Source organism: Canis aureus, chromosome 34, assembly GCF_053574225.1.
Source record: "Canis aureus isolate CA01 chromosome 34, VMU_Caureus_v.1.0, whole genome shotgun sequence".
In the NCBI taxonomy this organism is placed as follows: Eukaryota; Metazoa; Chordata; class Mammalia; order Carnivora; family Canidae; genus Canis; species Canis aureus.
In genome coordinates, this window is record NC_135644.1 from 29,520,542 (window position 1) to 29,543,461 (window position 22,920).

Sequence of the window (22,920 nt, forward strand, 5' to 3'; positions counted from 1 at the left end):
AAAGTATTAAAAATGTCCCTATCAATATCATTCATCATCAGGGACATACAAATCAAAACTACAATGAGATATCAGTTGTCAGAATGTCTGTCATTAGTCACAATGGCTAAAATAAAAAACTCAAGAAACAGCAAGTTTTGGCAAGTATGTGGAAAAAAGGAACCTTGGTGCACTATTGGTGGTAATGCAAAGTAGTGCAGCCACTGTAGAAAACAGTAAGGAGCTTCCTCAAAAAACTGAAAACAGAATTACCATATGATCCAGTAATTGCACTACTGGGTATTTATCCAAAGAATACCAAACAAAACAAAACAAAACAAAAACAACTCACCAAACATAATTTGAAAAGATATATGCACTGCTATATTTATGGCAGCATTATTTACAAAAGCCAAACTATGGAAGAAACCCAAGTGGCCATTGATAGATGAATGGATAAAGAAGTGGGATGGATATATGGATATATATATATATATAGATATATGTATATCTATATAATGGAATATTACTCAGCCATAATAAAGAATGGAATAAATAATGGAATATTAATCATAGTAAAGAATGAAATCTTGCCATTTGCAAAAGCATGGATGGATCTACAGGTTATTAATGCTAAATTAAATAAGTCAGTTGAAGAAAGTTAAATACCCTATGATTTCACTTATGTGGAATTTAAGAAACAAAACAAATGAATGAAGAAAAAAAGACTTAAATACAGAGAACAAACTGGTGGTTACCAGAGGGAAGATGAATGGGGTGATGAGTTAAAGGGGTGAGGGGATCAAAAGTACATTTATTGTGGAGAGCACTATATAATGAAGAGAATTACTTTTTATATATATATAACCAAGGTCTAAACAAGGAAGAAGGAGAGAGAGAAGAAAAGAAAAGTCAGTTAATCCACTTGAGATTTTGGAAATCAAGTTCTTTGGCCAGATACCCACATAGGAATCGTGAGATAGAATTAATAATTGGATAGTTTGACATACTTGAATACCTCTAGTTAAATCTAAAGTTCTGGTGAAATTTCTATCCCTTCTTTGGTGAAGAAGCTTGCATTTTGTGGCCATACGTACCCATAGGTACCAATTTCCATGTCATTCATAATCAGAAACTGCATTTCTATATATTCTACCAATTTTAATAAACTTTTAATTAGTGATGTTTATTCTTAGATATATCACTTTTGAACAACAAACCAAAACAAGAATTAGAAAATAATTTAATTATGCAGTAAATATTTTCTCTTGCCTAATAAACATTTCAGAAATTAACAAGGTAATACTTCATTTAATCAACCTGAAAAATACACAGTGTATGATTAAATATATATATTATATATGCAATATATAATATATTAATAATACATACATATATATATAAATGAGAGAGATACCCAACATCATTCTGAAACAGTTTGTTCATTAATTCAAAAATTCCATAGGAAAAATAATTCACAAAATTTGTCTGCATCTAGAGGATGAGTCAGAAATGACAGAAATATTTTAAGCCAAATCAAAAAGAAGAAAATTGAGAAACTGATTTTTTTTTTTTAAATGGGAAAGGAAGCTGGTTGGTAGGGTAGGGTGTGGAGAAGGTTGTTTCAGGCATGTTATTATGAAGTTATGTAGATAGTTCATAACAAAAAATATCATCTAATATTTACTGCATCTATATCCTAGGGCCTATGCTAAGATATCTAATTGAATCAGTTTGTTTTTAGGATCCCCCTGGAGTAGTTACTATCTTTTCTTTCAGATGATAAACGTGTCCCTAAAATAAATGGTAAAAAGATATGAAGAGACCTTTATCAAAGAATATATACAGATAGAAACTGATCATATGGAAAGATGCTCCACATTATATGTCATTATGGAGCTAAAAAGTAAAACAACAATGAGATACCCCTAGATACCTACCAGAATGGCCAAAATGTGGAACACTGAAAATAGCAACTGCTGGGGAAGGTACAGGAAAATAGGACTGTTTATTGCTGCTGTAAATGAAAAATAATACAGCCACACTGGAAGACAGTTTGACCATTTCTTACAAAACCAAATATACTCACTCTTACCCTACGATTCAGCAATTGGGCTCTTTGGTTAATACCCAAATGAGCTGGAAATTTACGTCCACACAAAAATCTGCACACAAATGTTTATACTAACTTTATTCATAATTGCCAAAAGTTAGAAGCAACCAAAATGTCCTTTCATTGGTGAATGAGTAAACAAACTGCTGTATATGTAGACAATGGGATACTATTCAGTGATCAAAAGAACGAGCTAATAAGCCACAACAAAACACAAGTAACCATAAATACATATTACTAAGTGAAAGGAGACAATCTGAAATGTCACATACTCTATGATTCCAATTACAGGACATTCTGGAAAATGCAACTATGCAGACAATAAAAATATGATCCGTGATTACCAGGATTTGGGGATGAACAGGAGCCAGGCCGCTCCGTACGATACTACAAGGGCAGATACACGCACTGTGCGTTTGTCTAAACTTAGAATGTGCAACACGCGGCCGCGGGGGGCTCCGCGGCTGAGGGCCTTCGTGGGCCCAGGGCTGACCCCGGGTCCCGGATCGACGCCCGCGTGGGGCCCCTGCAGGGAGCCTGCTCCTCCCTCTGCCTGCGCCTCTGCCTCTCTCTCTCTCTCTCTCTGTCTCTCATGAAGAAATAAATAAATAAAATCTTAAAAAAAAAAAAAAAAAAAAAAGAATGTACAACACAGCAAACGCCCTCTGGCGTACCCAGGGGCTTGGGCGGCGGGGGCGCCTGTGGCTGCCGGGCTGTGAGGGCGCGCGGGGGCAGCGGGTCGCCGAGGGCCTGCGTCCCGCCCTTGCGCTGTTTCCCGCGCTGTTTCTGAGCCTAAAACTTCTCGAGGTCATTAAAGTCTACTGATAATAAGTAAATTAAAAAGTTTTAAAAATTAAAACAAAAAGAAAGTCAGTACCTAAGAGAGATTATTAAGTAACTTGTACAAGGCCTCATGGCTTCCAAGTGATGGAGCCAGGTCATTCTTTCTTTTTTTTTTAAAGATCTTACTTATTTACTCATGAGAGAGAGAGAGAGAGAGAGAGAGAGGCAGAGACTCAGGCAGAGGGAGAAGCAGGCTCCACGCAGGGAGCCCGTCGCGGGACTCGATCCCAGGACCCCAGGATCATGCCCTGGGCCGAAGGCAGAGGCCCAACGGCTAAGCCTCCCCGCCCCCCTCAAGCCCACCGGTTACTTCTGTTCTTGGAGTTAACTTGTGCATCTCAAGAGCCCTGGTCTAGGTTTATATGCAACATGCCAACCACTTCACGAGGCCATCAACATGGTGGGCCCATATACCAGGGTGCATACGGTGAAAACAAAAAGGCAATGAACATATAAATTTGTCACCACACTTGTCTTTTTCTCTAACAAGTTCTAAATTTTGCTTATTATTATAATTTATGACACCGTAAATAAAGAAGTTTTCAAGACTTTTAAAAAATTTACTTTTAAAAATTGCTTTTGAGGTCAAAAAGAGAAGTCACATAATCAAACACCCTATTTTGTTGTTCTCAAATTTTGTATATTCCAAACACCCTGCTTACTGCATTAGACAATATCTAGCCTACTGTGAGTACACACATCTGTCTTGCTTTACCTAGATTTTTTTTCTCCGCAAAATGAAGGGAGGCAAGAAATAGATATGTTTTCTATGCAGGCTGAACTCATTTCCAAAACCCATGTCTACTGTCAAAGTTTCCACAAAGATAAAATTACACAATTATTCTTTCAAAATATAGAGAAAATTCCCCTCTGTGATTGGAAACCATCATTAATGCTTATCCCGTCAGTGAGGGCTTCATTCCCTCTGATGCTGACAGCTCCGAGTCACTGTGTAGGCTGCTCTCATGATCTTTTAAATCCACTTCTTGCCTCCAGCAATATATATTGTTTTCTTCATCTTTCTTGAGACATCAATTGTTTCAAGTGTATATAACATCTAACAAACCGTGGGAGAAGTAGAGCTCTCTATACACCACTACCATACAAGAGCCAAGGCTCACACCCTCAGAATATGGTAGGATCTTGATGCGGAAATGTTCCTACCACCATACAAGAAACAGAAACTACACCGACTATATTTCAAGACAAGCAGAGTAAACATTCCAAAGTCCAAACTGCCAGAGGTGGATGAACGTGATGCAAAGCTCAGGTTTCTGGGGCCTTCACTAGCACAGTAAAGCACATTTTCATACATTTGATGTCATAATTTTATATTATTTTTATGTTAAAGAGAAGCCCCCAAATGATGGAAGTGTCCATTGCCAGACAGACTTGCACCTGCCAAATGTCACCCCCATGTAATCCAAACAAGGCTCAAGGACTTAGCAGGCCTCCAGTTAGAAAGAGTCACCACTGTCTTGGTGATACTGTTTTAGAATTCATCTGCCCTGAATATTTACTAACCTTGGAAGGAGATTACATGGTCCACATGCCTTTTATAGGCATTTTTTATTTCACCTCAAGTGTGTCCTCACATCTCCTTCATACAAATGGCTCACAGAGCCGCGCTCCTGACCTGACATCAGGCTCCTCCACCCCAGCTGAGCCAGGATCAGCCTTCCATGGCACCTGGCGATCGTCCTGACTCGGGACTCTTCCTCACGATTTCCATTCCTGTCTTTCATGGGCCACTTGATAAATTTTGGCTATGATTACTATTACTATTATTACTATTTTAATATCTACCCTCAGAGACCAATATCTTATTGTGCAAAACTAATTTTTACAGTGAGAGGTTAAACTATTTCCTTGGGATGCTGAAAAAGCTCTATCAGATAAAGAGTATTTGGTGTTGTATCTTGAGGGGAAATTGTACTTATCACCTGAAAAACTGCATCAGTCCACTCACTAGGGGGTAATTGGTGTGTTTTATCAAAGGCTGTGGCATAGTCTGACACTGAGAGAAATCACCTCAACTGCTCTATGGAGAAAGTATCTGATCAGGGCAAGACTGAAGCAGGCAGACCGGTTGGGAAGCTTTGGTGAGGGATGCTGGCCCAACAAATGGCTGTGGAGATAGATCTAAAAGATATTTAGGAAGCAAATCTAACACGACTGGACAACTGATTGGATGTAGAGGGTTAGAAAGACTGGCGACCAACAATTTCATGTAGTTAGAATGATGAAAATGGACATGCCATGAAACTTTACTTGTATTCATAAGAAAGAGAAGCTATAAATAGTAAATTAAATCATACCCTTTTATTTTCTGAACTTTCTGATTAAATTTGTCTGACAGTTTTGTACCATCATGCCTGCCAACTTAGAGTCCAAGCAGCCAGTAGCATGAGAAAAATAACCATTCTCATCTAATCATGTGCCATTAAACTAAGAACAATTACTTCCAACTAAACTGTCTCTCCATTCTACTAAGCTCAAAGGAAATGTTATGACCGAAATGTCACCTCAAATCTCAAGTTTCTATATCTGGCATTAATTTCATTAATTATAGCTTCATTGTTTTACTCCTGATCTGCTGACAGAGCACTGCCTGGGTCTCAGCCAACTAATCAGATTAAATACATTGTGCTTTGAAATACACGATGTGCATCTTAATGAAATTGTTTTTCCTAGGCTCCTTTCTGAACAACCAGGTATCAATAATCTTATGGCAATTTGGTGATGTTAAAATATGTATTTAAGGGAAACCCTTAACTTTCTTATAATCAACAGGAATCTGTTGGAATTTGGCCATAATTCACTACTTCTTTGTCAGGAATATAAGAGCAAAATAGGCAAAAATAATGTAGTTTAAGAGCTCTGATGAGACAAAGATTTCTGCCTGTTGTAAGCCAAATAGCCTTATTTCCTGAATACTGCAATTTAAAGAAACATGTGAAATTTGAGTTAGAGAGGCCTCAGGAAATGTAATCTAAAACACTAACTTGTATCAAAGAGGGAAACTGAGGTACAGAGTAACCAACTTTACTTATTTTCATTTTTCTAACTTACTTTCACTTATTATAACACACTTTGGTTTAAAGATGATGTCAACACTAGAAAGGTGAAATGAGAACATAGGCTCAATGACCAGATGATTTGAACACAATCTAAATCCTTCCTTTAAAATAAGAAAGGTTATTTTGTCTAAATTCTTGACACTAACTTAGTTCTCTGTATGGGTTTAGTCACATTCTGAGCTGCCCCTTATTTTACTTAACAGCTCTAGTTGCTATTAGAACATGTGAAGGGAACGGCCATCTGTCTCTTTCTCTACTGTCATTTAAAAATAATCTTTGTGTCTCAGTCCTTGGTATTACCTATTCTGAAGGCCTACCAGTTCCTTTCAACCCCTACTTAACCAGGGCAAGGAATCAAATAACAGAACCAAGATAGTGTGGTGGATGAAAATACACTACTAAAAAAAAAAAAAAGAAAAAAAAAGAAAATACACTACTAAATAGAGGGGTTTTTTTAAGCTTATTACTCTAGACCGAAGTATTATATAAAAACCTACTATATGAAAGAGCATAATAATTCTTTGATATGGTTACTTGGTTAAAAAATATATTTTCCACTGTCTTCTGTTTGAAAAACCCAAACTAAATATTCTATCCCTAAATCTATCTAACAATACAGAGCAAATTTTCTTGATTTTGAAGGATATAAAATTGTTCACGTCCAAAGGTATGGACAAGCAGAGAGAGTAACAAAAAATCTTCACCTTCGCCAGAAGGATCACACTCAAAAGAACAGCTTAGGTGGAAAGCTTCTGTTTTCCATACTGAAAGTGAATAAGCTGGTTTTACCTGAGCTAGGAGTCCATGTTTAACTGCTGTTCTCATTGCCATCCCCTGTTGACCTCTCTCAACCCTAATGGAATTCAATCGATTACTTCAAATCCCCTGGCCAGTGCTGAGAAGTCACCACACAGAAATGCCACCATTCCTGCATCACCCAGCAAACTGGATGATCTTGAACATACTGGAAACTTCCAATTCAACCTTCCTCCCTGCCAGCATTTTGGAATCTACCTTTCCCTCCCTTGGTTGTTCTTGCATATAGGAAGTAGGCAAGGCTGAGATCACTGAGGGTCCAGTGAGCTATCTAAAGCTGTCAATGACCTATTCTAAACATTTGGGTAGGTTGTCCAAGGTTCAAGTACATAAGTTTTTCAAAAGATGGCTGCTGTCAATGAAATCTATACATCCAGTGATCTTGTGAAAGTGATGCTTTATGATTTTTAAATGCAGATGATAACAGATAACTACTTAGTAGTGATTTCAAGAAGGACTCATTCATTGTATTCTGGTTGTTTATTAAATCTTCTAGGATTTAATTTGAGCATAACTACAATGCAAATGTCAAACTTGTATCACCTATTGAATATGAATGTAATGAAGAACAGAAATGCATTAAAAACCATGTTTTTGGATCTAATGTATTATTAGACTATACTAACATATACATGTTAGTGTGTGTATTTATAAACATACACTGTTACAGATGGAATACATAGACACCAGTGTATATACACACTGGTGAATATATTCCATCAGATACAGCTAATAAAATAAAAGCCTAGTTGAGAATGAAATATTTAAAGGCACATGTTTAATTAAAATTGATAGTTTTCTGAATATTTATAGAAAGCACCTTTACAAACCTGTCTTTAATTTGCTTACCCCTCCCCATGCACGCTGTGTTCTTCAAATCTCACTAACTTGTGAGACTCCTAGAGATTTAGAACCTGCTGTAGGTTGTATTACAAGCAGGGGCCATCACAAGAAAGGGGTAACATTCTCTTCATACTTGCCATGCAGAGACAGTCTCATTAACATGGGGCAGTCCATTTAGTAAAACATCTGTTAAGCTGATTTAGCAAAAATACACTTTGGAAGAACTGGGGGGAAATTTCTAGGTTACAGCACTAAGCCACACAAATGGTAATGGCTTTTATTAACAAAAAGAATGAGGGCCCCTTTAGAGAACTTCTTAATTGAAATATATTTTTTAAGTATTTCAAGCACTCCCCAAAATTATTGCAAACCTATGCTTAGAACATTTTGCTTCCAAAAGTTAGACTTTTCTCAGCAAATCAAAGAAAATATAAATTAGTTAACAGATATGCTTATGTCATACTAGCAGAATGGAGAAGTGAAAGAAAATAAAGGCAGACTTATTTATCTGGAGAAATGAAGGATTTGATTTGTCATCTTAGTGAACAGACAGTACCAATAAGAAAGGAAAATGGGGACCTTGGGAGCTCAGATAAACAGCCACAGAAAGAAAAATGGAGATATCCACACTCTAACCTGCTCTTGAACATGCAAGTGTACAAGATGCCTGGAGGCCCCCGAACCATGTATGCTATTTTTGAACAGTCACTAGAAATATATGCAAATTTATTAAATTCAACATTCTGTTAGATGAAGTGCAGGTGCTTTAAATGAAAAGGAAGTTGCAGAAAATAACCCGCTACAAACACACACACACACACACACACATCTATAAATATACAGGTAGCTTTTATTCAAAAAAATAAAACATTTGGTCAAAATATGCATCACAGAACCGTGCTCTCTGGATTCATCATGCAGCATTTTGCAGCACGTTGGAGCAAAGCGTGTAGCCTGAACTCATAATATCCAATCTAAATACCATGATTATCAGGGTGCTCTTGTCAAAGAGAAACAACTATCCAAAACATACCCACATATGTTTATTTCTAGTTCAATATAAAATTAGCTTTAACATTACATCTGAAAAACAAGTTTTAGTGACAACTCTTAACAAATTATCCGTGTGGAAACAGTAGAGGTTTTTCCCACTTTAAATCAAATTAGCAAAACTCCATGAACCGACACTACAAATGACTGATGTCTTCACTAGATTTCCTTTTGCATAAGTAGAAAGAAAATAAGGGTTAAAGATTGTTTAAGAAATATTGATGAGTATCTGAAAGTTTTCAAATACAAGGGTTAACATTAGAGAGAAAAATACAAAACAACCGTTTCTGGCCAAAATTCTATGTTCTCTAAACTGTCTCTTTAAGGACATGTGGACATATCCCACAGGACAAAGACCATTTCTTATTAATCTGTTCCCTTTCTAATGATTAGTTGAGGCTGGTACATACTTGGCTCTCAATAAACAATTCATGAATCGTGAGTAGCAAGCTACCAAGGATGACAAGGGGGAAGACAGGGCCTCAGACGGTGTCTCTCCCTCATTCTCCCCTCTCAGTCAAATACGCACCACATCTACCCTGTAAGGTTGACAAATAGGAGAAAAGTATTACTGAGAACTTTTTTCAACAAAAGGTGAGTTCGTGTTAGTTAATTTTACCACTGATCTTCGACTGCTACGATTTCGAAGCCAGCCTGTGTTGTTGGTGGAGTTTAAACGTGTATTTAAGCTTGCTTGTGAGAGATGACTGCTAACAAAACCTTCTGCATGGGCCCCTGGGGCCCTGAGCCATCATTCCTGAGATTAACTTCTCAAAGTTGCTATTTAACATTTCTCCAAATATTTTAGTCATGTCAATATATTCCTTCACACATGTAGGTATTGAGCACCATACGAGGCACTCGATATAAATTGGTTAGCAAAACAGGTTTGCTCTCCACACTGGTGGATGTGTGAGTCTAGCAAAGGATAGATTTTTCAACACAACATTTCACTGAAGTGTGACAGTGTGATGAATTCCATTCCAGGCCCTTTTGGAACACAAGGCTGAGGCGTTCCCTTGGTTAGAAAGTGAGCTTCCCGAGGTGGATAGTACATGGAAAGATGACAGAGAACAGATAGATTGGAGGAAGACTGTCCCAGCCCAAGACACCCGCATACCAGAACGCCCAGAGGGGAAGCCAGAGGGCACCTCGAGTATACCGAAGGAGACCTGTTATGGACAAAGAAAGTGCAGAGTCCTAAACAGAAGGAAGGGAAAAGACGAAGAGACACCAGCTGGATAGTGACCAGGTCACGGGAACCATGAGGCCATAGTAACCGACTGAACCATAAGAGAAATGCGTAAGCATCAAAGGATTTTAAGTGTATCACATACCTCGCAAGTGATCACTGCCCATTCAGAGCTGCCTCCCGAACACAGACTGCGTAACACTACTGCTGCCAATTACATTACAGCAGTAATACGTACTTAATACATAATACAACCCCATACAGCAGTTTCGCATGTGCTTCACAGGAACCCTTTTGAAAAGACCCCATGACAGTCATTAGTTTGTAGTAATTGCTTTGGCCTGCATCCCCTGAAAGGTTAGCCATTAATGTGTTTTTGTTATAAGCCATCTTGTAGCCACGCGGTCCTTCAGCTGGCTCTCGCAGGATGCTTTCCTTGCGGCTGCACTGGGCTTCTTGGTGTCCATGCGTGACGTGTGTATGTGGCCTATGTCATACGATTTAAAAATATACACAGCTTTCCAATTTAGCAAATGCATTTGCATTTTTCTCAACAAAAAAGAATATCATTGCAAGCAAGAGGTATATCTTAAGCTTCTGGTAGATTGTTCACTGGTTTCATTTCAGTGATAGACCCTCAATGAATGAGTGATAGACCCTCAATGATTTTAAATTACTTGGAAAGGAATCAAATTTCATATAGTGTGATAATAATGTCAATATTACAGTGATATAAACTCAAGTGTAGGATAATTTAAGGCAAATAGACTTTTCCTAAATTCACATCCCTGTAGGGAAGCCCAGGTGGCTCCGTGGCTGAGCGTCTGCCTTTGGCCTAGGGCATGATCCCAGGGTCCCGGGTTCAAGTCTCACATCGGCCTCTCCTCAGGGAGCCTGCTTCTCCCTCTGCCTGTGTCTCTGCCCTTCTCTGTGTGTCTCTCATGAATAAATAAGTAAAATCTTAAAAAATAATAATAATTAGAGCACCGAAAATTGTTTTTCTATCTACTACTACATCAGATTACTTTATCCTACTCTTTATTGGTATGCTTGTACACTCAGATGCTGATATTTTTAGAAAATATATTTTAATAAATTTAACAATTTAAAAAATGTCTTTAGCAATATCATATTAGTACATTAATTAAAATAAAAATTCATTTACTTGAAACGATTAGAACCTTACTCATAATCTCCCAGGGATCTTGTATTCCCATTCAAACACAATGTCCATTCTTACACAATAAAGTTCTTAAATGGCACTACATGACTATCAACTACACGGGCGAAACTGATTATAGTTATCTTGTCAATGAAGCAAAGGCAAATAAAGAAAGGTATCTATTTTCCATATAATAATGAGTGTACAGGTTGCCATGGCTCCAATTCTTCTAGTATATGCCACACTCACTATTTCATTTTGCAATGACAGAAACTAAACATAATATATTAAATGTTATGCTAGGTCAGTTAGAGCAACTCAAATGCACCAATGGTTCAAGATAATTATGAGGCACACAGATTGGAAATGAAAACATTATGAATACCTCTGTTAGCATTATAGTTTGAAATTTGCATATAAAAAAAGCTTAAGTGATCTTTTTTAAAAAGATTTTATTTATTTAAGCATGAGAGACACACAAAGAGAGGCAGAGACACAGGCAGAAGGAGAAGCAGGCTCCCTGCGGGGAGCCCGCCGCAGGACTCGATCCCGGGACCCAGGGTCACAACCTGAACCAAAGGCAGATACCCAACCACTGAGCCACCCAGGCGTCCCTTCAGTGATCATTTATATACAACTTATTCCACTTCAGATATTTGAAAACCTGCTCAGTCTCCTTTGCAAGCATCTGCAGATACCATACTTCAAAACTAAATACTGGATTCAGGGAAAGAGTACGCTACTACATGTCTGTAATGTTTTTGTGCAGAATATCATCACTAAGCTTGACAAGCGTACTCCAGGTAGTGAACAGTAACAGCGGCAGGCTGCGGTACTCCTAAGTCCAAAAATAAGAAAGTCGCATGACTGCAGGCTTTGGTGTAGTTCTGCTGTCAGACGGATGCACATTTGTTTGAAAAAAATTAGCATATTCTTTTGGCTTTTTTGGAAAGATTTTGGTACTAGATTCCCATTTAGTCACTAAGCTTCTGAGGTAGGCTTTGCTTTCTTGCAACTGGAAAGCCATCCCAAGAAGGGGGCAAGATACAACTCATGAAGTTTTGTTAAAGTTATTGTGCAGAAAATTATTTGGAGATAACATGGTTTTTCAAGGGCTGGAGAAAAAAAATATTTTTTTGTATACGAATTCATTTCATTTAAGCAAGGGGTTATATTATAAATATCTACATATTGGATTACACATACACGGACACACACACACACATTTCCCCAGTGTTTTGATTGAGGTATATTTTATATACAGTATTATATTAGTTTCATGTGTACAATGCAGGGATTTCGTATTTGTATACCTTGTGAAATGGCCACCACAATAGCACAATTACCGGCTGTCATGCTAGGAAGCTATTACTATTACTGAATACGCTCCCCGTGCTGTACAGTACATCCCCAAGACTTATTTACTTTATAACTGAAGTCTGTGCCTCTTAAACCCCTTTACCCATTCTCCCTCAAGCCCCCTCCCCTCTGGCAACCACCAATCTGTTCTCTGTATATGAGTCTGAGTTTCGTTCTATTTGTTTTGTTTTGTTTTTAAATTCCACACGTAAGTGAAATCATGTGGTATTTGTCTTTCTCTGCCTGACCTCTTTCTTTTAGCATAGTAACGTCAACTTCATGTTGTCACAAATGACAAGATTTCGTTTTTATGGCTGAGCTGAGTGGTGTTCCATCGTGAGTGTGTTTGTATACGTGGACATTTATATTGTTTCTATATCTTGGTTATTGCGAATACTGCTGCAGTGAACATAAGGGTGCATATATCTTTTCAAATCAGTGTGTTCATTTTCTTCTGATAGATACCTACTAGTGGAATTGCTGGATCATACAGTAGCTCTATTTTTAATTTTTTGAGGGTACTCCATGCTGTTTTTCATAACGGCGACAAAAATTTATACTCACCAGTGCACAGGGTTCCCATTTCTCCCATCCCCACCAACACCTAGATGTTGTCTTTTTGATAAGAGCCACTCTGACACATGTAAGATGATAAATCCTTGTGGCAGGAAATACTTTTAAAATAAAAGTATTTTATTTTTTAAAAATTTATTTTTTAAAAGTAAAATACTTTTATTTATTTATTTGAGAGAGAAAGAGAAGAGTAGGGGGGAGGGGCAAAAGGAGAGGGACAGAGATCTCCAGCACATTCCCCTACTGAGTGTGGAGCCCAACATGAGGCTTGATCTCACAACCCCAAGATCATGATGTGAGCCAAAATCAAGAGCCAGACACCCAACTGACTGAGTCACTCAGGTACCCTCAGGTAATATTTTTTAAACATAATTTCCAGCCTCTAAACTTTTGAAGTAGATCATTTTCTAATAGTCAATCACCTAGGGTTCTGCCCATGAAAATCATGCACTTCAAAGGAAATCGTGTCCATGTTGTTGACTCTTGGTGTCCAAGCAATGCATTCTCAATACCAATTTCACACACACATACAAAGGATCCTAGACTTTTTGAAGAATTGGTTCATTTGGGGTCTCAGAAAGGAAATGCACAAGATGAGATTCAGACATTTTGTTATTCTGAAAAACAAGAAAACAGTCAAAGTCCAATGGGGTTGTGAGGAAAGAACGAAAGAACCAGGTTGTGAGCTAGGACTGATAAGAGATGGGGAATTTCAGCATGAAAACGAATAATGGGGACCATGAATGGAAACAGTGAATGTATACAAATCTATGAACTCACAGCGGTACTTAAAACCATAGCTGTGGATATAGATCTGTAGATACAGATGCAAGGAGAGACAAAGTACTCAAAGAACCAAAAGAAAAGAAAAAAAAAAGGAAAATCTCTGGTTTTCATTGGACTTAGCTAGAACACCAACCCTTTATTTTAAAAATTAGTAATTTAAGGGAGAAAATTAAATTTCAGGGTGTTATAGATTGATTTGGGTTTCCTTAAAATTCATATGTTGAAGCCTTAACCCCCAGTATCTTAGTATGTGACTGTATTTAGTGACAGGTCTCTTAAGGAGGGAATCAAGGTTAAATGAGATCATAAGGGTGAAGCTCTAAGATAATATGACTGGTGTTCTTATTAGAAGAGGAAGAAAATTCAGAGATTCACAAGCTCAGAGATAAGACTACGTGAGGACACAGTAAGAAAATTGCTATTTGCAAGTCAAGAAGAGAGACCTCAGGAAAAACCAAATGTGTTGACATCTTGATCTCTGACTACGAGCCTCCAGAACTGAGACAAATTGCTGTGTTTAAGCCACCCAGTCTGTAGTAATTTATTAGGGCAGCCCTTGCCAACTGAGCTGAGGGCTCTCTGTGTATTATCTTCATGTGATAAACGAAGATAACGCACAGGGTAACTAAATAATTCTAGCTGTTAAGAGCAAATTTTTCTTTGCAGTGTGATTCCAGATAATAAATTATAAAACAAACACAAAAAATTAGAAAAATATCACCATTTTGAAATCCCAAGTGAAATAAATGATTATGGCAATGATAGTCAACGGATACTGAAGTCATAATATGAAAAGTTTACGGGGGAATTTTCAACATAATAACCTCACTGTGATCACCTGCAGCTCCAGCCCATCTCCATCATTAAAATGGGACAAGTGTGCCCTGATGTGATACAATATTAAGTACACAGCATAGGCTTTGAAGTATTTTTGTCAAAAAGATAAACCTAAATTGAATCAAGCCTTTTGACATAACTTCCAGTTCTTAAGAAAAATACTGGATCCAGTTACATATTCAATAATATGTAATAACATACATAAACCTGGCTCCTCGATAAACACCATGAGGAAGCAGTCAGACAAGTAGAACGTAGGACATTCATCAATTTTTAAAAAATGTTTATAAGGGCAGGACTGTAAATTAAACAAGGAGTCCTTTGAACCCTGGAATAAAACGGACACCAGTAAAAAAGGACAGGTGAAATCAGAATAAATAAAGTACACAGTTTAGTTAATAATATTGTACCAATGCCAATTCCTCATTTTTATCATGGTTAAATAAGATGTTAACCTCAGGGGAAGGTAAGTAAAGGCTTTTCTGCAACTCTATATGATTTTTGCAGTGTTTTCATAATTGAAATTATTTTAAATTTAAAAATATTTTTAAAGAGAGAATGCAAAAGTGCACAGCATATTTGGTTCCTGATTTGAACATATCAACTTATAAGGGTATTTTTTAAAAAGAGAATCTAGAAAATTCTAATATGAATTCAGTATTAGATACTGAATTTTGTAGGTATGAAAATGGTACTGTGGTTATAGAACTACTCCTTACTTTGAAAAAATACAAAAGCACTTAGTGATAAATATTATGATGCCAAGAATTTGACTTTAAAATTCTGTAGGGAGAAAAAAAAGAAAACAAAGCATTGGCTATTTTTCACTGATAGGGTTAATCCGGGGATGGCAAATGGGAGTTCTTATAACATGCTTGCATATCTGTGTTTCTTGGCAAATGTTAAAGCTACTAAAGTGCGTGTATTCCACAACTTTGGCTTGGCCATGCAACTACAACAGAGTTCCAGGAATATTCTCAGTGTCTACCCCCAGCGTTCACTGCTCTGTGTTGCTGAGTGGGACAACTGCTTCAGGACCTTGCGATTGTGAGGGCTGCCTCGCACCTTCTGTGCCTACTCTTAGGCCTGCAGGAGGATTTCACAAGGCAAAGAAAGAGTTTGCAACTAAAGCTCAAATGCTACGGGATTTCCATTACATTTAGTGAGCTACTGAATTCTAACAGAACAAACAGAATGTCATCGTGTTTTGTCCACAATGATGATTTTCAGAAGTCTGAACATTCCATGCATGGAATCACAGAGTAATTAAAGAAGTGCAGTTTCTTAAACATCTACACACTTTGTTACATTACGTAATGATGGCGCTATGCGGATTCTGTTCTCAAGATAGAAAAGTAGATGTCTCTGTTGGAACAATGCTGGTCATATGACAGGATATAGATAGCTCATATATGTCCAATTTCAAAAAAAAGTATGTAGTTTCCCTCACTAGCCATCTCTGTGAGAAAACATTTTCAAAGTGAACTCTAATCCAAGACCCATGATTCAAGGAGATTTCTGAGATCAGGGGAAGATGTGTTGTTCCCCATAACCTAGAGGAGCCCAAAGTCATATGTGGTATGATAAAAGCATACTCCGTGTCCTGATACCTGTTGTTTTAGTCTGCTTGGCTTATTACCACAACAAAATACCACCCACTGGCTGGATTAAACAATAGAAAGTTATTTTCTTCTGTTCTGGAACCTAGAAGTCCTTAATCAAGGCATCAGCTGATTCATTTCCTGGGGAGAGCTCTCTGCCTGGCTTGTAGACAGCCACCTTCTTGATAAGGCCTCACAAAGCCTTTCCTCTAAGCACACATGAGGTGAGAAAAAAGATCTGCCCTTCTTCCTCTTCTTATGAAGCCATCAATCCTACTGGATTCAGGTCCTACCCTTATGACCTCATTAACTTTAATTACCTTCTAAAGGCCCTACATCCAAAGACAGTCAGTCACACTGGGGATTAGGCCTCCAACATACGAGGTTGGGGGAGGAGCAAACAATCCAGTGCATAGTACACGTCATAGAGTATTTGTTGTAACTCTCCCTCCATCCTAACGAGGAGCTGGGTGGTGGTGGGACGGTGGCGGTGCAGGGAACATCTCTGATTTTTAATGCAAGGACATGGAGGCAGAGACGATTATATAAAGATGACTACCACAGTTTCTAACAGACACGAAATCAGGACATTTCTCAGTTGAATAAATGACTTTGGTTGGACAAGTTTTTTTTACCCTTCATGAATTTTCTTATTGCCCACATTTTGAATCTGAATTGGTTAAATGGTCTACGGCCATACCACCCTGAACGCGCCCGATCTCGTCTGAATTGGTTAAATGTAAAACTTATTTGAGATGTGGGCTGAATATAAGGCACAGAAACAAATGGACAGTAAAACAAAGGTTAAAATAAGAGAACAGCATGCAATTAAAGGGAAAAGATGTAGCAATTAGGAAGCACTTCCCAACAATGAAATCTATTAGAGCAGGGAAAGTTCTCCTGGGGGAAGGATAGAGGTCTTATGGACCAAGTCATTTCAAGTAGACTAGACAAAAATAATCAAAAATGGCATTAGGAGAACAGTCCCTCAAGAGAAAGGCAGGGTAGGAGGTTGATTAGATCATCTAACAGAGCTGTCTCATCTTTAAATTTCCTTGAGTCTAAAATTCTATGAGATTTTTAGACAGTTTGATCACCCAGTAGAGAGATTTTAATTTCATTTTTTATGACATATCTAATAGGTGAACAGCAGTGATCATTCAATCTTGGCCTGGCTCGCTCTCTGGGGCTTGGGTTTCTGGCAAAGCACTAACTACAGCTCTAACATAAACCTCAATGAAACCAATAATTACTAAGTAATCCCTGTGCAGAATTTCCATCAGACATCTAAGGCTCATACCAGCACTGCTAATGTAGAATTATTGAAATTTAAATCAGAAGTGTTTATCCAACACTATGATGAGATAAAGTGATTTGAGACTGCTTATCATGATTAAGCCTGCAGATTGCAGGTTATTATTAGGATGCAAAAGGAATATGAAATTAATGGGAGGAAAACCAAACATAGGTTCTTATTACCAGGGGAAAGGAAAAGATTGTGTCTTGAACGCAATTAATGCACTAAAGCGGTGGCGGTATTTTCTTGTTTCCTCACGTTAATCACTTTTATAACCAAGGACTGGCATGGCTATGAAACAATGCCTCAGGGCTGAGTGACTTGCCAGCAGAACAAAAACAAAGTCCTGAGCTGTCTAAAATCTCTCTCTCTTTCTCTCATAGGCTGCATCTTTTAGATGTGAAACTATTATTAGTGACTAAAGTAAGGGCCAATGAGAAACTGCAGTAAGTTTATCCTTACTGACTCTGAACTACAATTTAAATCCACATTCCCAAGTATTCCAACAGAATAATTATTCACAGTTATATGAAAATGGCATCCCTGGGAAATTATTTTTTCCAAGACTTACATAAACTGAACATTTAACGGTAAATGTTATTTGCTATGACATCTGCTGATGTATACAGAATTTTCTAAGACTTTATAACTCAAAGTTATAAAGAAATCTGTGGAGTCTACCAAAACATAATTATTTACACTTATTAAAAAGCATGTGTATAATGTATTATAGTTCATTGTTTGTGCTTTTATGTTTTTAACAGTTTACATCTCCTTAATATTTGTGGATGGGCTTACAGTTCCAACTCGAAAATGATCTCCCCTGGCTTAGGGATCTCATTCATCCAAATACTACATTGTGTGGTATACATACAGCAGGCACTCCAAAATACGTGTTGTATGAAGGGGAAAAAATTTAAAACAATTCAAAATGAAAAACTATGATTTTGGAGTTTTTCATGAGTTCATGCCAAACTATGATTTTTTTTCAACAGTGATAACCATACTGTAGTGTACAAACAAATCTCTAGAAACGCACAGCTTTTCAAAAATATTGATCAAGTCTCAACAATCAATATTACCTTTCATATAGTTACAGGCAGCAATTTTTACTCATTGTAGGGATTCTTTTGTTTGATTAGGTTAACTAATTTACTCCTTTTTATTTAAAAGTATTCTGAATTTCTCATAAATTATTGCTTCATCATTTCAATTATAAGTAATTTTGAGAATCTACTATATGCCAGGAAAACGAAAAGCTCATGAAATTGATATTCTAATGGGAAAAGAGACAGAAAACTGATAAATAATTGAATAACACCATACCAGGCAGTGATGTGCTCTCTGAAGAATAATGAAGCAGTGTGGTGGGGAACGCATTCACATATTGCGCATTAAGAAACATCTCCCTGTAGATGCATAAATAAAATGAGCAAAGGAAGCTGTGAAAATATTTGGCAAAACAGGGTTTTGGCAAAAGGACAGCAAATGCAAAGGCCCTGAGGTAGATGCAAACTTGGCAGGTCTGAGTAATGGTGGGGAGTTTGGTGAGACTAACAGGCAGGGAGTGAGGCAATAAGTACTAACAATTGAATCGCAGAGTTAGCTCAGATAGGCATGTAAGGTCAATACTGGGTTGACGCATACATTTTCCATCTATCCAGCACTGACTATTTCTGGTGAACATAGGCATTTGTAATAAACCTATAAATAAATTACAAAGAAGAACATTGTAGAAAGGTGACTATGTAACCAATATTAATATCTAACACAATTTTTAAAAGAAAAAAAGAGGAGGAAAAATAAAGACCTGAATAAAATATGCAGGAACTTTCCACTATTACCAGTTACGAATACTGACTTTTGAACAGAGGTAGCTGTTGAGATTTTTTTTTTTAATTTCCTGAGTATTCTCTACCACAGAATTAAGAACCATGTGTATTCACCTTTTTAGGACTGAGCTAAATTCAAAACATATGTTGAAGAAGCTAAGAAGAACCTCTTCTTAGGGAGAAAAAAAATGATACAGAAAAATAATTTATAGAGAAATATGGCTTTAAAGGAAGTGTTTATATCAAATAGAAGTCAAATCAGGCCACTCTTCTCAGATCTGCCTGACTCTGGGGGGCAGCAGCTATTCCTGCACATTCAACATGCCATAAATACACACGCCTTGCTTCTGGGTAAGTCACGGTGCCTGCTTTAACTGTCTTACCTATTTATGGCTGTGATCTTTTCCAGAATGGCTTTCTGGCTCCAAAAGTATTTGTTAACTTGTCTCTCTTACAATAAATCCTTTTGTTATCACACTTTATTCTTAGGATTTTACAAAGATTCTAAAACGTTTCTGGGTGGCTACCTTTCACAATAATGCACACGCCATCACTGGTTATAAATTTTCACCTGAAGGCCTTGAAAGGCATTTCTACTCAGACCATTCATTATAAGAGAAAAAGATTGAAAAGTAAGCAAGAATACTTTTTATTAATATACTTCAGTAATATACTGAAGGATTTCCTCTCTTATCAGACATTATTCTTTATATTCTATGCATTCATGTGACCTATACGATTAGCATACCAGGCACTATATGTTTATTTGAAAGCTTTGCTCGTAATGCACGGAATTACATCTGTCCCCCTGGAATGGAGCTATGTCATCTTTGATCAAAAGTCAGACATTTGAGTAAAAAACAAGAGAAATCATTACATTTAAAAAGTGAAATAATTTAATTTAAAAAGTTAAGCTACTTCTTTTAAAAAAAATGTGTATCAGGTCATAATTTTGACAGAAGTGTTGAGGCATTAATGACAGGGTGGGAGAGAATGTGATAAGACCAGAATTCATGACATAATTTAATTAAAGAGGCATGCGGTCATTGACCAGTGAGTGGCAGCTATGTAGACAGCACTACCAGTTAATTAATACACACATCTTTAAAAGCTACAAGTTGTGACTATTCATCCAGGGCAAGTAAGCTCAATTTTGGAATATATTATAGGGACAATGCATTTATGGTATTTACATATGAGGAAGATGCCAGTTGACACCATCAGAGTTTATAACGCAAGCCGTCCCTGAGTCTTAACACCTTGTACTCAGGGCAAAAAGGCTGAGTTTACAAGATCAGTATGAAGAGTTACATATTTCAATCTCTAATGTGAAATCTGTTTCAGCTCACTGGATAGTATCAACACCAAATACAGGTTATTTCATATTTTGTTGAGCAATTTATAAAACGGGTCCCAAATAATAACAAATATGTCTTGAATAGCGGTTAATTAGTACATCTATCTAAACCTGCACTCTACCAGAATTCCCTGAACTAGGCAAAAACTTGTCAGAAAAAAAGGGAAAAATGAATTAAACTTTGGATCTTAAATAAATTCTGCCAAATAGAGTATAGAAAGTATCAGACAATAGAAAGATGACTCTGGTCCATGATTCCAAGTATGATGAAAAAGTCTGCTTGGGAAACGAGTGGAGCAGACCTCAGAGGTCGATGAACCACACGCTCTATCTTGAGAGGTCATGGGCGCTGGGTTCTTTGCAGCTGTTCTTTGGGTAGAGGCTTCAGAGGGCTTCCCCCTGGTTTGTGCTCAGAAAGACCACTGTGCCAGCAGAAAGAGAGGCTAATGTGGGCAAACAGGCTTACAAAACGAGGGTGGGCTGCCCCTCCCCACTACTAAGCATGTGAAACTCATAAGCTATCCCAACACACCACTTGGGAGTATGAGTTCCAGCTACTTACTAGCTGTGGAACCTGGGTTAATAAGTTAACATGACGTCCTTACCAACATCAATTCCTGCATCTGAAAAACAGGAATGATAATAATAATATTAACTTGTGGATACTGCCTGGATTGGTGGAGACACTGAATGTAAATATATGAGACACGCAGGAAGAGCTCAATAAATATTGGTCAAGATCATTATTAATGTCCATAACATCTATAATGAAGCTTTTATTGTCCTTTTGTGTGGCTTCACTATGTCATAAGACAGGCAAGTGGACATAGGATCTGGCAAAGTAGATGACAAACTATTTCAATATCTCTTCACCAGATTATGGAGAACTATACTAAATCAAAACAAAATTCTGTAGAGTTTACATCACCTTCCAATAACTGTGCCTACAGGAATGAGAATACAGAAAGATCCCCGAAGTTTTGTTAAAAAAAAAAAAAAAAAAGATCCTTAAAAAAAAAAAATTCTTTAGTCTGAAACAGGGGGTTTACCCTGGAGACACTGTTACCCTGGAGAACCACTGTCTTACTGCAAAATCAACGTCCTACAAGAAATACGAAACAATGTCAGAAAATTTCTAATTTATTTTCTCAACAGAATTCAAAAGATTCTGCAGCTTTCACAGTACAGCACTCGTGATACACTAGGAAAGCTTAGAGATTTTTTTTAAGGTTCTTTAAAAGTATAAATATATATGCTCTATATAGATGTGTAACCTATTTGTTGTCATTTTTGTCCTTACTCTTCTTTGTCAACTAACACACTGGATGCACTCTGTGCCCTACACACCATGACACAGCAGTCTGTCAAAATTTCATTGATTATATAACCGCCTGTATGGTCTACTGTGCTTTTGATTAGAATTGCATTAAGTTTTGAGATCACTTTGAACAAAAGTTTTCCCTTCTTAATATTCACTCTTCTTGTCCAGGACAACAGCATTCAAATTTTGTGTAATAAACAGTCAATAAGCATTTATGAAATGAATGAATAAATGCTACCCAATTACTTTTTGAAATGCTCTTAAGAAAGGTCCTAACATTTCTCTTCAAGATTATTTCAAAGCATTTTGTGTTTTTGGTAAATTAAATCTTTTTCTTCCTGCAGAAGAAAAAGATTTAATTGTCACTATTTAAAGGTGTCACTATTAAAGTTTAAAGGATGCTGAGCAGAACTTTTTCCTTTGCCCAACAATTGGCAGCATAGGAACAACTTTTTATGAAAACCCAAAGGAAGCTGTATTTTTTTTTAAGAGAATTACATGCAGCAAGGCTAGATCCTTCCACCAGACTAGTCAAGTGTGGCAAAATTGTACAACAATACCACCGATCCAGTTCTCTGTCTACTATCCCATTTCTCTAAGATGGCTGAAAAGCACACTAAGAATTACTTCCTACCTGGGCATTTCTGAAGAAGGCTGTCTTACTGGAGGAACTCATACTGTAGGATGGAAAGGGACAATGGTGTGGTTAGCTGACAGGGGCCAAAGGGAGACAAAACTGCTACTCTCCAAGAAGTGAGGGGTGGACTTGAAACAAAGTTGAAAACTGTCTCCCAAATACTCTTATCTTTACTGAGGAAGTTACTTTCTTGGCAAAGACTCCAAACACATACAGAACCAATTCAGACTCACCATCCTCTC

General features: G+C 37.3%; 1 protein-coding gene across 2 annotated transcripts in view; it reads right to left on the reverse strand.

The window, feature by feature from the left end:
- The window catches only part of KCNJ3 (potassium inwardly rectifying channel subfamily J member 3), a 139,282-nt gene that overhangs the window by 11,897 nt on the left and 104,465 nt on the right, over nt 1-22,920 (reverse strand). The gene's annotated exons all lie outside the window — the stretch shown is intronic.